Raw genomic sequence first — 12,977 nt, 5'->3', positions numbered from 1 at the left:
ATTCCCGTGAATAAGGTCAATCACAATGTATTACATTACCAAAACAAAAATGTGTCGGAAGGAACTATATGGATGGTCCCATCGCACCCCCCCTCCAGCAGTATGACACAGAAGGGCTAGTTGACTGTCCACCGGGGGGGTTTGGGGGGAGCTTCCCCCCAACGCACTGGTAAAAACCTATGTCGACGGAGGGGGGTTTGGGGGGTGTCCCCCCATTGTAACAGCTGTAGTTGTTAGAGCTTGCACTTAACATATGCTCGTAGGGGGGTTCGGGGGAGCTCCCCCGACCTAAAGGGGGGCTCACTAAGTCCTTGACTTTACATATTAATGTAATTAGCATTGGGAGATTAACATTGAGATGGCCCCTCGCAATGTATCGGTTACTTGAGTCTGTTCAAGTAAAGTTTATTCTTCAACGACAGTAACAACGCAAAAACGCAAAAGATACTTTCTCTGTGATATTGCTGTGATTAAAGTGCTCATTTCAGAATAATCTGAAGAAGACACCCATAATCAAGGATACATTCAGGTTTTTGAAATAACCAAGATTCGAATAAGGTAGCACGCTTGGGGTTTCTTTGATGTTGTTGAGCATGCAGCACTATTTTAAAACTAGTTGCTTCTATGATTATTTGCAAAATCAATGTGTGCGAGCAAGGCGCACATATAAAACATGGAATCTGGCTCGCTGTGCCAGTTCTGAATATAATGCAGACGATCATTTGACATGATATTTCCCTAGGCCTAGGCCTAATATGTAAAGTCAAGGACTTAGTGAGCCCCCCTTTAGGTCGGGGGAGCTCCCCCGAACCCCCCTGCGAGCATATGTTAAGTGCAAGCTCTAACAACTACAGCTGTTACAATGGGGGGACACCCCCCAAACCCCCCTCCGTCGACATAGGTTTTTACCAGTGCGTTGGGGGGAAGCCCCCCCCAAACCCCCCCCCCCCCCCCGGTGGACAGTCAACTAGCCCTTCTGTGTCATACTGCTGGAGGGGGGGTGCGATGGGACCATCCATATAGTTCCTTCCGACACATTTTTGTTTTGGTAATTAATGTAATACATTGTGATTGTCCTTATTCACGGGAATCGGGCGTTTCCAGTGATATACGACACTTAAATGGATTGTCCTCATGTATTCACTTTGGAAACGCATTTTAAAATAGATGTCACGTCCTGTTAATGGGGCACGTCATCATCGCGTACATTTGGGAAAAACTCCCTAACGAGACCGGAGCAGACGGCTGAAAGTAGTTTATTTATTGGCCGCTAGGGTACAGAATGTACGTCGCTCACCCGAATTTTTCACGCAACTATAGCTAAATAGAGCTAGTTCTAGTTTGTGATTCATTTTGATACTTCAGATTTGGGCAGTAGACCAATATAACTTAGTCGTCAGTGTGGTTTTAAGCTGGAAAAACGTATTTATTTTTCTTAAAGTGCCTTTTTTGGACGGGTGTGTGCGATTGTTTTGTTTTTATGTCACGTGACCTCGACCATGTCGACACAAAATTGAAATAAACCACCCTTTTCTGTCATTATTTAGGACGGATATTTCTCTAATAAAAATATTAATATAATTGGCCAATTTCTTAGGCATATGATGTAGCGAATTCCCATGAAGATTTTAATTTAATTTAACTTAATTTCAACCAATGGGATAGCAACCACCACCGGAAGATCGCGGAGAAATCGGTAAACTCAACGGAGTTAATTCAGAAATTTACCAAAAAAAATTGTTTGAAGGATATACAATAGTTACTCTCTTTATTTCTAATCATTCACTATATACTCCCGCACACACGTGTATCTTAAGAGCCCCTCCTAAGAGGGGGGCTTAATATGTAAAGTCAAGGACTTAGTGAGCCCCCTTTAGGTCGGGGGAGCTCCCCCGAACCCCCCTACGAGCATATGTTAAGTGCAAGCTCTAACAACTACAGCTGTTACAATGGGGGGACACCCCCCAAACCCCCCTCCGTCGACATAGGTTTTTACCAGTGCGTTGGGGGGAAGCTCCCCCCAACCCCCCGGTGGACAGTCAACTAGCCCTTCTGTGTCATACTGCTGGAGGGGGGGGGGTGCGATGGGACCATCCATATAGTTCCTTCCGACACATTTTTGTTTTGGTAATGTAATACATTGTGATTGTCCTTATTCACGGGAATCGGGCGTTTCCAGTGATATACGACACAAATAGGTTGTCCTCATGCATTCACTTTGGAAACGCATTTTAAAATAGATGTTACGTCCTGTTAATGGGGCACGTCATCATCGCGTACATTTGGGAAAAACTCCCTAACGAGACCGGAGCAGACGGCTGAAAGTAGTTTAATTATTGGCCGCTAGGGTGCAGAATGTCGCTCACCCGAATTTTTCACGCAACTTTTGCTAAATAGAGCTAGTTCTAGTTTGCGATTCATTTTGATACTTCAGATTTGGGCAGAAGACCAATATAACTTAGTCGTCAGTGTGGTTTTAAGCTGGAAAAACGTATTTGTTTTTCTTAAAGTGCCTTTTTTGGACGGGTGTGTGCGATTGTTTTGTTTTTATGTCACGTGACCTCGACCATGTCGACAGAAAAGGAAATAAACCACCCTTTTCTGTCATTATTTAGGACGGATATTTCTCTGATAAAAATATTAATATAATTGGCCAATTTCTTAGGCATATGATGTAGCGAATTCCCATGAAGATTTCAATTAATTTCAACCAATTGGATAGCAACCACCACCGGAAGATCGCGGAGAAATCGGTAAACTCAACGGAGTTAATTCAGAAAAATACCAAAAAAAATTGTTTGTAGGATATACAATATTTACTCTCTTTATTTCTCATCAAATCAGTATATACTCCCACACACACGTGTATCTTAAGAGCCCCTCCTAAAGGGAGGCTTACTAATATGTAAAGTCAAGAACTTAGTGAGCCCCCCTTTAGGTCGGGGGAGTAGTTTATTTATTGGCCGCTAGGGTACAGAATGTACGTCGCTCACCCGAATTTTTCACGCAACTATAGCTAAATAGAGCTAGTTCTAGTTTGTGATTCAATTTGATACTTCAGATTTGGGCAGTAGACCAATATAACTTAGTCGTCAGTGTGGTTTTAAGCTGGAAAAACGTATTTGTTTTTCTTAAAGTGCCTTTTTTGGACGGGTGTGTGCGATTGTTTTGTTTTTTATGTCATGTGACCTCGATCATGTCGACACAAAATTGAAATAAACCACCCTTTTCTGTCATTATTTAGGACGGATATTTCTCTGATAAAAATATTAATATAATTGGCCAATTTCTTAGGCATATGATGTAGCGAATTCCCATGAAGATTTAAATTAATTTCAAGCAATGGGATAGCAACCACCACCGGAAGATCGCGGAGAAATCGGTAAACTCAACGGAGTTAATTCAGAAAAATACCAAAAAAAATTGTTTGTAGGATATACAATCAATAGTTACTCTCTTTATTTCTCATCATTCATTTACATTATCTACTCCCGCACACACGTGTATCTTAAGAGCCCCTCCTAAAGGGGGGCTTATAACTATGATATGCTAGCCTTAATTCAACATACAAACAAAATTAAAAGTAGAAATTGTCTGTAGGCCTAGCCAATACTAATATGTAAAGTCAAGGACTTAGTGAGCCCCCCTTTAGGTCGGGGGAGCTCCCCCGAACCCCCCTACGAGCATATGTTAAGTGCAAGCTCTAACAACTACAGCTATTACAATGGGGGGACACCCCCCCAAACCCCCCTCCGTCGACATAGGTTTTTACCAGTGCGTTGGGGGGAAGCTCCCCCAAACCCCCCGGGTGGACAGTCAACTAGCCCTTCTGTGTCATACTGCTGGAGGGGGGGGGGGGGTGCGATGGGACCATCCATATAGTTCCTTCCGACACATTTTTGTTTTGGTAATGTAATGCATTGTGATTGTCCTTATTCACGGGAATCGGGCGTTTCCAGTGATATACGACACTTAAATGGATTGTCCTCTTGCATTCACTTTGGAAACGCATTTTAAAATAGATGTTACGTCCTGTTAATGGGGCACGTCATCATCGCGTACATTTGGGAAAAACTCCCTAACGAGACCGGAGCAGACGGCTGAAAGTAGTTTAATTATTGGCCGCTAGGGCTCAGAATGTCGCTCACCCGAATTTTTCACGCAACTTTTGCTAAATAGAGCTAGTTCTAATTTGTAATTCATTTTGATACTTCAGATTAGGGTAGTAGACTAAAATAACTTAGTCGTCAGTGTGGTTTTAAGCAGGAAAAACGTATTTGTTTTTCTTAAAGTGCCTTTTTTGGACGGGTGTGTGCGATTGTTTTGTTTTTATGTCACGTGACCTCGACCATGTCGACACAGAATTGAAATAAACCACCCTTTTCTGTCATTATTTAGGACGGATATTTCTCTAATAAAAATATTAACATAATTGGCCAATTTCTTAGGCATATGATGTAGCGAATTCACATGAAGATTTAAATTTAATTTAACTTAATTTCAACCAATGGGATAGCAACCACCACCGGAAGATCGCGGAGAAATCGGTAAACTCAACGGAGTTAATTCAGAAAAATACCAAAAAAAATTGTTTGTAGGATATACAATAGTTACTCTCTTTATTTCTAATCATTCATTATATACTCCCGCACACACGTGTATCTTAAGAGCCCCTCCTAAGAGGTGGGCTTAGTTGAGCGCAACGCAGTATTTCTCTGAAGGAGAAAAGCTTGATAGGTTATATCCGGTACGCGCGAGACTACCGCAAAGACTTATGGGTACGTACAGCCAGCTCCCCCGGTCTGTACATCTTGATTGTCGTATACTTGACTTGCCAAACTTAGAAATGCAGCGCCACTTGCGGACAAAGATAGAACAACTCGACATTTTTTTCACCGGTTTTCGCTGCGCATGCGTACCAGCCGTCATCTTTCGCGGCGACGGACGAGAAAAACAACTGTTCTACACGCAGTGAAAGCAAATTCACACAGGTAAACTGGTTATAACTGTGGTACGTCTGTTTCTTGACACGTAATAGTTATCAGATTGCTTAATTATCTTAAATCATGAGCCTTAAAGAACTTTTTGAACTCTCAAAAACTTACACTAAACAAGTTCAGATTGCCGCCATTATTAGTTTCCGGATGGCTGGTACGCATGCGCAGCGAAAACCAGTGAAAAAAATGTCGAGTTGTTCTATCTTTGTCCGCGAGTGGCGCTGCATTTCTGAGTTTGGCAAGTCAAGTATTGATTGTTATGGCTGCTTAGAAATGGAATCTGAGAAGATATGACAAACCATGGAGGTAATATGTAAAGTCAAGGACTTGGTGAGCCCCCCTTTAGGTCGGGGGAGCACCCCCGAACCCCCCTACAATAGCGTAACGTTTTTACCCAGTACAATGGAGGGGAAACCACCCCCCCCCAACCCCCCATGTTGGGACCATCCATAGTTCCTTCCGACACATTTTTGTTTTGGTAATGTAATACATTGTGATTGTCCTTATTCACGGGAATCGGGTTGTCCTCATGCATTCACTTTGGAAACGCATTTTAAAATAGATGTTACGTCCTGTTAGTGTTATTGGGGCACGTCATCATCGCGTACATTTGGGAAAAACTCCCTAACGAGACCTGAGCAGACGGCTGAATGTAGTTTAATTATTGGCCGCTAGGGAGCAGAATGTACGTCACTCACCCGTATGCGAATTTTTCACGCAACTATAGCTAAATAGAGCTAGTTCTAGTTTGTGATTCAATTTGATACTTCAGATTTGGGCAGTAGACCAATATAACTTAGTCGTCAGTGTGGTTTTAAGCTGGAAAAACGTATTTGTTTTTCTTAAAGTGCCTTTTTTGGACGGGTGTGTGCGATTGTTTTGTTTTTATGTCACGTGACATCGACCATGTCGACACAAAATTGAAATAAACCACCCTTTTCTGTCATTATTTAGGACGTACGGAAGCGTATTAGTGCCAACAAAAAAAATAAAAAACTAACTCATACGTACGACTTATTATCGCATTCGTTTGACTTATTGACTCATACGTACGACTTGTTATCACATACGTACGACTTATTATCTTATACGTACGACTTATCATCTCATACGTACGACTTATTATCTCATACGTACGACTTATTATCTCATACGTATGAGATATTATCTCATAAGTATGAGTTATTATCTCATACGTACGACTTGTAATCTCATACGTACGAATTGTTATATCATACGTACGACTTGTTATCTCATACGTACGACTTGTTATCTCATACGTACGACTTGTTATCTCATACGTACGACTTGTTATCTCATACGTACGACTTGTTATCTCATACGTACCAGTTACTATACGCCATACGGATCTGGTTCTGTCGAATTCTAAAATGGCGGATGCCATTGGTGACAAGGTGCGCGTCTATTTCTATCTGGGGCTCAATTACAAAGAGATTATAAAAACACTAGCTCATGTCGACGGCATCATACTCAGTCTCCGGACCTTGAACCGGATCCTCTCCAAGTCTGGCTTATGCAGACGCAAGAATAAGGCTGACATACTTGACGTTGCTTTGTTTATAATGAAAGAGGTGGAGGAGGCAGGGAAACTTCATGGTTACAAGTTCATGCACTTGAAGTGCATACAAAACGGACTTGTCGTCACTCAGAATGAAGTTTGTTATCTACAACATATCATCGATCCTGAGGGAGTTGCATACAGGCGACGGAAGAGGCTGAGAAGGCGCCTTTGGTCTCGTTAGGGAGTTTTTCCCAAATGTACGCGATGATGACGTGCCCCATTAACAGGGCGTAACATCTATTTTAAGATGCGTTTCCAAAGTGAATGCATGAGAACAACCCATTTGTGTCGTATATCACTGGAAACGCCCGATTCCCCTGATTCTGCAGGATGTTAAATCGGGCATTTTATTTCTTTAAATAAATCATAAGCGTCGCATTTGCTCCTAGCTATGTTCACCATCCCAAATGGCAATATTGCCAATTGGGCCGGACAATCACGAAAAACCCCAAATATTATACATTTTTTCCTGAATAATTCTTACCGAGACCATTCTCCCATGAAAGACAGTTGCTTACGCTACACAAAAATCAAAAAAAAATCGAGGGTCAACCATTGAACTTTTGAGATATGTTGAATTTTGCACAAATCAGCGAAAAACGCACCAACTGGCACTGGACGGCATTTCAACACGGGGCCGACGCACATCCCAAGTTCAGTGTACACATACGTCGGCAACAACAGTATAAATGCGTAGTTTCTTGTTAGTCGCCTATTGAGTAGCGCTATAGGTTTCAGAAACTCCAAAAAAACATGTCTTTGCCAAAACAACTGCTGAATCAACGCTGACATACTGTAAGGACCGAGAAATCAATGATTTTAGGAACTACGGTTAGGGGTTGGCCGCGCATGAATAACAAAAAAAACTCCCTAATGAGACCTTTATCAAAACCCGGGACCCGACTTCGCTTGGCACATTGATGGGTATGACAAGTTAAAACCGTTCGGCATATGCATCAATGGGTGCATTGAAGGTTTTTCCAGATTCCTCGTGTGGCTTGAAGCCTATCGTACAAACAGTGATCCGGCCGTTATCGCGAGTTACTTCATGCAAGCAATTCGAAGTCGAAGGGGTTGCCCGAAAAGGCTATGGATCCGGGTACTGAGAATGGACATGTCGCAGATATGCAGAGGTTCATGAGACATGACCACGTTGATGAGTTCAGCAGGCGAAGTGTCATATTTGGATCAAGTAACCACAATCAAAGAATCGAGTGCTGGTGGTCAATGAATAGAAGACAAAATGCTCAGTTTTGGATGAATCTGTTCCAAGAAATGAAAGAAAACGACGACTTCTCAGGTGACCGCTTGGGCAAATGTTTGACCCAATTTTGCTTCATGCAATTAATTCAGGTAAGCCCTGGTCCAGAAAGTCTTATTAGCTTTACCGCCGAGTTCATAGCTAGTTACCGGTACATGTAGGCCTACCGGTAAGTTGGGGTGAGATCGGTGCATGACAACACTTCATTGATGTTTAACTCACCCAAAGATGAGTACAAAATACATAAATAGATAGAAGAGGAAATTATATTGTCAATGCAGAGTGTTGTGAACAGAATATTTTACAGAAGTATTATAACCTATACACATCTCTTTCTTTTCCAGAACGATCTTGACGAGCTTGTCCACTTGTGGAATTGTCACAGAATTCGTCCCTGTCGTAATCAAATAGCGCCTAGTGGTAGACCGCTGATGATGTACAACCTACCACATCTCGTCGGGGGAGAAAGCCAAATTTGCGCAGTAACGGACCAACAGGTAGATACATGCCTCACAGAATGCACACCCAAGGGCCGTCTTCCTTGCGACGAATTCGTTTTTGACTTGTCGTGCCTATTAATGGCAGAAGCTGGCTTGTCTCCCCCGACAACCCCCACGGAGGGGCTTTTGTTGTACAGATACCTAAGAAATGAAATTCTTACAAATCTTTGAGGTTGCTGTGTCTCGCTTCCTAGGCACAATCACTAACTGATCCAAAAACTGACTGGTAGGCCTTCTTCCAAGGTATGCAAGGCTGACGACATCTGGGGAATGTCCCTCTCACGGCAAACCTGAAACTTTCATGTCCTTGTAGCTGCCGTATCAGTTGTTCAGGTGCGAGAGGGGCTTATAGCGACTTTTAGTTTTAACGTGATGTGTGTACTTATTCATGTATAATATATTCACATAGTGGTATTACGATTGTTATAAAATGAACAAAGTAAGGCATGCACTGAAAAACATGTTTAAGTTTACTTTTCCAAAGTTGGTAATGTAGAAAAGTGTGCTAAACCTCAGAAGAAGGTGATGATGATTACAGGATGATTACGGGATTTCAACCGTGGCTCTGTCAGGACAAAAATGCTGGATGCTCTCCCAGCCATTTTAAAATTCAACTGTGTTCGCAAACTACCGGTACGAATACCGGGATGTTGCCGCCTGCTCTACCAATCAATCAATGGTACGACTTAATACAATTGTGTATAACACCAAGAATATATATTCTTGATAATACCTAGAATATATTACCTATGAGTAATATGTCAAGAATTTATGATAATACACATCCATACCGATCGTCTGACAACCAAGAATTTCAGAACAGTAACAAAAACAAGTATAGAAAATGCGTTTTATTGGTAATGGGACTCGGCATTCCTTTCAGCAAACAATATGCCATAAACAAAATAAGTCAGCTACTTTAATAGTTGATGGCACAGATAATTACAAACAACAGGGTGGGGGGCTCTCTTTGCACCCCCTACCAAACACAACCAAAATAGGTCAACCATTAATCTTGGCATATAAGGTACAATTACGAACAACGATTAGATTGAACACAGGGTGGGGGGGGGGGGGGGCTCTCTTTGCATCCCCTACCAAACACAACCAAAATAGGTCAACCATTAATCTTGGCATATAAGGTACAATTACAAACAACGATTAGATTGAACACAGGGTGGGTGGGAGGGGGGGGGCTCTCTTTGCACCCCCTATACCAAAGACAACCAAAATAGGCCAACCATTAATCTTTGCCCAGGTAATGATACTTTTAAAACACATATTGCAGCCATGCACATTGGCATTTATTGTGGAGAGGACTCAAAAGGCTCATGAAAATATCCCTAAAACCGTTGATAAGGAAAACACAATGTGCCTACGCCATGTCCATTTTGTACGACTCTGGATTGTCGAGCACCGATTTCAATTCCATCCGAAAATCCGGGTAGGTTTGATAGGTGCTCGGCAATTCCAGAGTCGGACATGGACCACACGTTCTGAATATTGGACGCCGTTCGACTCCCTCAAGTCGGCTGAAGGTAACGTTGATCCCATCAACTACGATACTGTCGGCCCCCGTCATTAACCTCAAAAAACCTTTCAAAGATGCTTCGTCAAGTGCAGAAATGAATCGCTTAAGGAATGAAAAAGTATTTCGTTCGGCCCTTGTTGTTGTTATAGCCCTCAGCAACTTGTTTAGTCGTCTTGGTGTTGGCCTCCTTACCTCGTACATCTCTGTTATTTGCGTACAAGTGGGTAGCTTTGGTTGAAGAGTATCTCTTGAAACTTCCGCCATTTTATCCAATATGTACATTGGCTTTTGAATTATTTCCTTATGGGCGATCTGTATCAGGGTGCCTCTGATGTTTTCTGAGGGTATCGAGGTGTACCCAAAGCGATCCAATAGCTCTTCAAACATTTCTTGGTTCTCTTCATCTAACGTCCCCGCCGTGGCCTCCTTCACAACATCTCGGTCTACCCCACTTAGGTGCGTCATGAACGATTCATACAAACATTCCGGTGTCACCTGCTGCTCTCCTAGCACTAGGGCTACAGTAAAAGCTTTTGCAAGCATTAGTGGAAAGAAACCATGATCTATGTAACCCTTCATGAGTATTCTTCCAACGGCTTTCCATTCTTCATCTTGCCAGTGAGCCAATATAACAGGAACTCTGCATTCCTCCCCCTCTGAAGCACGTAAAAACAGTTCTTTCCAGAACAGAGAGTATGCATCCCTCGAAACGCCGCTACTGTCGATACCTCGCTCATCAATGAAAGAAAATCTGGTTGGTGAATCTACGATTTTAGAGTCCTTGAAATTTGTAACCATTTCCTCCATAAGTTTTGCTCTGTGGAGCGTTATTAAGGTTGAGCTGACGCCCATATAACCGGATCGATTGTCCAAGATCTCATGAAATGACGGTTCAACTTCAAGCGAGGGTTCAAAACCAAATGATAACGAGTGACTGGCAACTGACGCTGTAGGCATTCGTAAAGGTGATTCATAGTTTGAAGCCGACGGATTGGCACCTGATGACGTAGGTAATGGCGAATTGTGATTGTCATCCAGTTTGGCAACTGATGCTGAAGGCTTTGGCGATGCTGAAGGCTTTGGCGATGCTGAAGGCTTTGACGATGCTGAAGGCTTGGACGATGGTGATTCATGGCTAGCCTTGGATGTACCTCTGGCGCGGAAATGAACTATATCAGGAAGTGTTGGTGGAAAATCTTCCATGGCAAGTATATTGGACTTAAAGCGGGGCGAAGTTGTTGTAGGTCTGTTCGGCTCTACAGTGTGTTCAGCGATTGGAGTGGATGTTGTTACAAGCTCGCAGCTTCCAACAAAAGGTAGCGTGTCGTCATCCTCCCAATAATGTTAGTCTGGACTTACTGGCCCTGTCTTTACTACTGTTGAGTTCGGACTAAACGAAATGATAGGCAGGTGATCATTTACCTCTTCTTCATCGTCGACCACACCGGCAACATCAGAACTTGTCTTTTCTATCAAACGAGTTGACAAGTACACCCTCACCAAACCCATTTTAACCTCTTCATAGATGTGCCCAACGGTTGCACCATCGGGAAGTTTCCCTTCCTGAAAATCGAGGATGTCGCATGATACATCCTCTATGCGACAAAATTTTGATTTGCCGTTTGTAAAGAAGAGATTCTTCGCCTCGGCGAGAAGCTCTTTCTTGCCAGAAGTTTTTATCATTGTCACTTTCCTCGTTCCTCCCCCCATTCGATTTCTGATCTGCTTCCCTTGATGCAGCCAGCCGATTTCGATCACCCGAGTGGTCTTTTTGTTCCCTTTTCCTTTGCTCTTGGTATTGTGCTCACCATCTTTCTTATCGTCGCTACCCTTTCCTCCTGCCGAATGCAATCCCATTTTTTCGCGGAGCTTAGTAAACAGTGTTCGCTTTTCATACTTGTGATCAACCCTTGTACTAGTGCCGGTTGCTTGATGCAAACTTCTGGATCCCTCATCAAATTTATAGTGACGAACGGCCAGTCGATCTCCTATGATCGGCACATAGGTACTCAGCTCTACATCACTCAACAGCTGGATATTCATGTGATCGATCTGCAATCAGAGGAAAAAGGATGCTGTCATTTCTTTCCTAATAATTAAACTACAGGTTTCTTTTTAGATAACGTAGTTTATTTGAATTAACTTTTTTATAATTCCTCCAGGGTTGTAATAACTGAATAAAGGGTTGTGACTTTGGCTGTGTCTCTGGTATGACTGCTAATAGTTTTTGTGAAGGTGAACTTTATGGGATGGAAGACCTGCCCAAGAGCAGGGTTGCATTATCACTGGCCGGATCTCGGAGGTAGAATTTTTTGTGAATGACCAGTTGTGACAGAAGATATAAATAAAGCTAACACAACAGGCTATACCTGTGAGTCATTGCGCCTGTCGGCCTGTGTAACAGTCCCATGGCTGCTGGAATAGGGTGACAGAGGCTTATATACCGGCATCAACAATTTTATGCGAGGCCTGCATTGGCTACCTACCTTGTCTTTTTCCAATCGTTCTAAGACATCTTCCCCACATCTTTCCCTCATAAACTCAAGCCACATCAGTTTGTTTTTCTCCTCTCCGGCCATCACCTGAAACAATAAACGTAGGCCTATACAATCTTGATCAGTAACCCGCACAGCCAACTTCGATATATATATTTTCAAACTCAGAATATTGAATATAAATATAGGCCCTATATATGTTGAATAAAAGACGAGAGTGTGTCGGTTCTTGAGGCTTGAGATTTATAACTACACAGTTGTGTCACTTCATTCCATGATCCTCATCAAGATATGATCGGCCTAGGCCTGTAAGAGACATCGTTTGTACAGACTACAGGGGCGGATCCAGCGTAGCTGGATGGGGGGGGGGCTCTATTGAGGGCGAAGCCAGAATATGTGAGCACCGCAGGCGCGAACTTTGGCGGGGGGTCTAGGCCTAATGGGGGACCTCCTCCACAAAAGAATTTGAAACTGAGATGCTCTCAATCTCGTGCGTTTCCCTTCATATTATTGGGCGTTCTCTTCATATTGACCTGGCCATCTGGACTGACAATACCTACCAAACTGTACAGATGCTGAGCTAATAGAGAGATTCGGCTATCCCGTTTCCG

At 42.8% G+C, this 12,977-nt stretch overlaps 1 protein-coding gene across 5 annotated transcripts in view; it reads left to right on the top strand.

Moving 5' to 3' along the window:
* Nucleotides 1-436: 436 nt before the first annotated feature.
* Nucleotides 437-12,977, top strand: part of LOC135494754 (TELO2-interacting protein 1 homolog) — a 412,060-nt gene continuing 399,519 nt past the window's right edge. For all 5 annotated transcript variants that reach the window (XR_010448433.1, XR_010448431.1, XR_010448432.1 and 2 more), the window contains exon 1: nt 437-558. The gene's annotated coding sequence lies outside the window, so the exon portion shown is untranslated. The remainder of the gene's footprint in view (nt 559-12,977) is intronic.

This window comes from Lineus longissimus, chromosome 10 (genome assembly GCF_910592395.1).
Source record: "Lineus longissimus chromosome 10, tnLinLong1.2, whole genome shotgun sequence".
In the NCBI taxonomy this organism is placed as follows: Eukaryota; Metazoa; Nemertea; class Pilidiophora; order Heteronemertea; family Lineidae; genus Lineus; species Lineus longissimus.
This window is presented reverse-complemented; position numbering and strand designations above follow the sequence as displayed.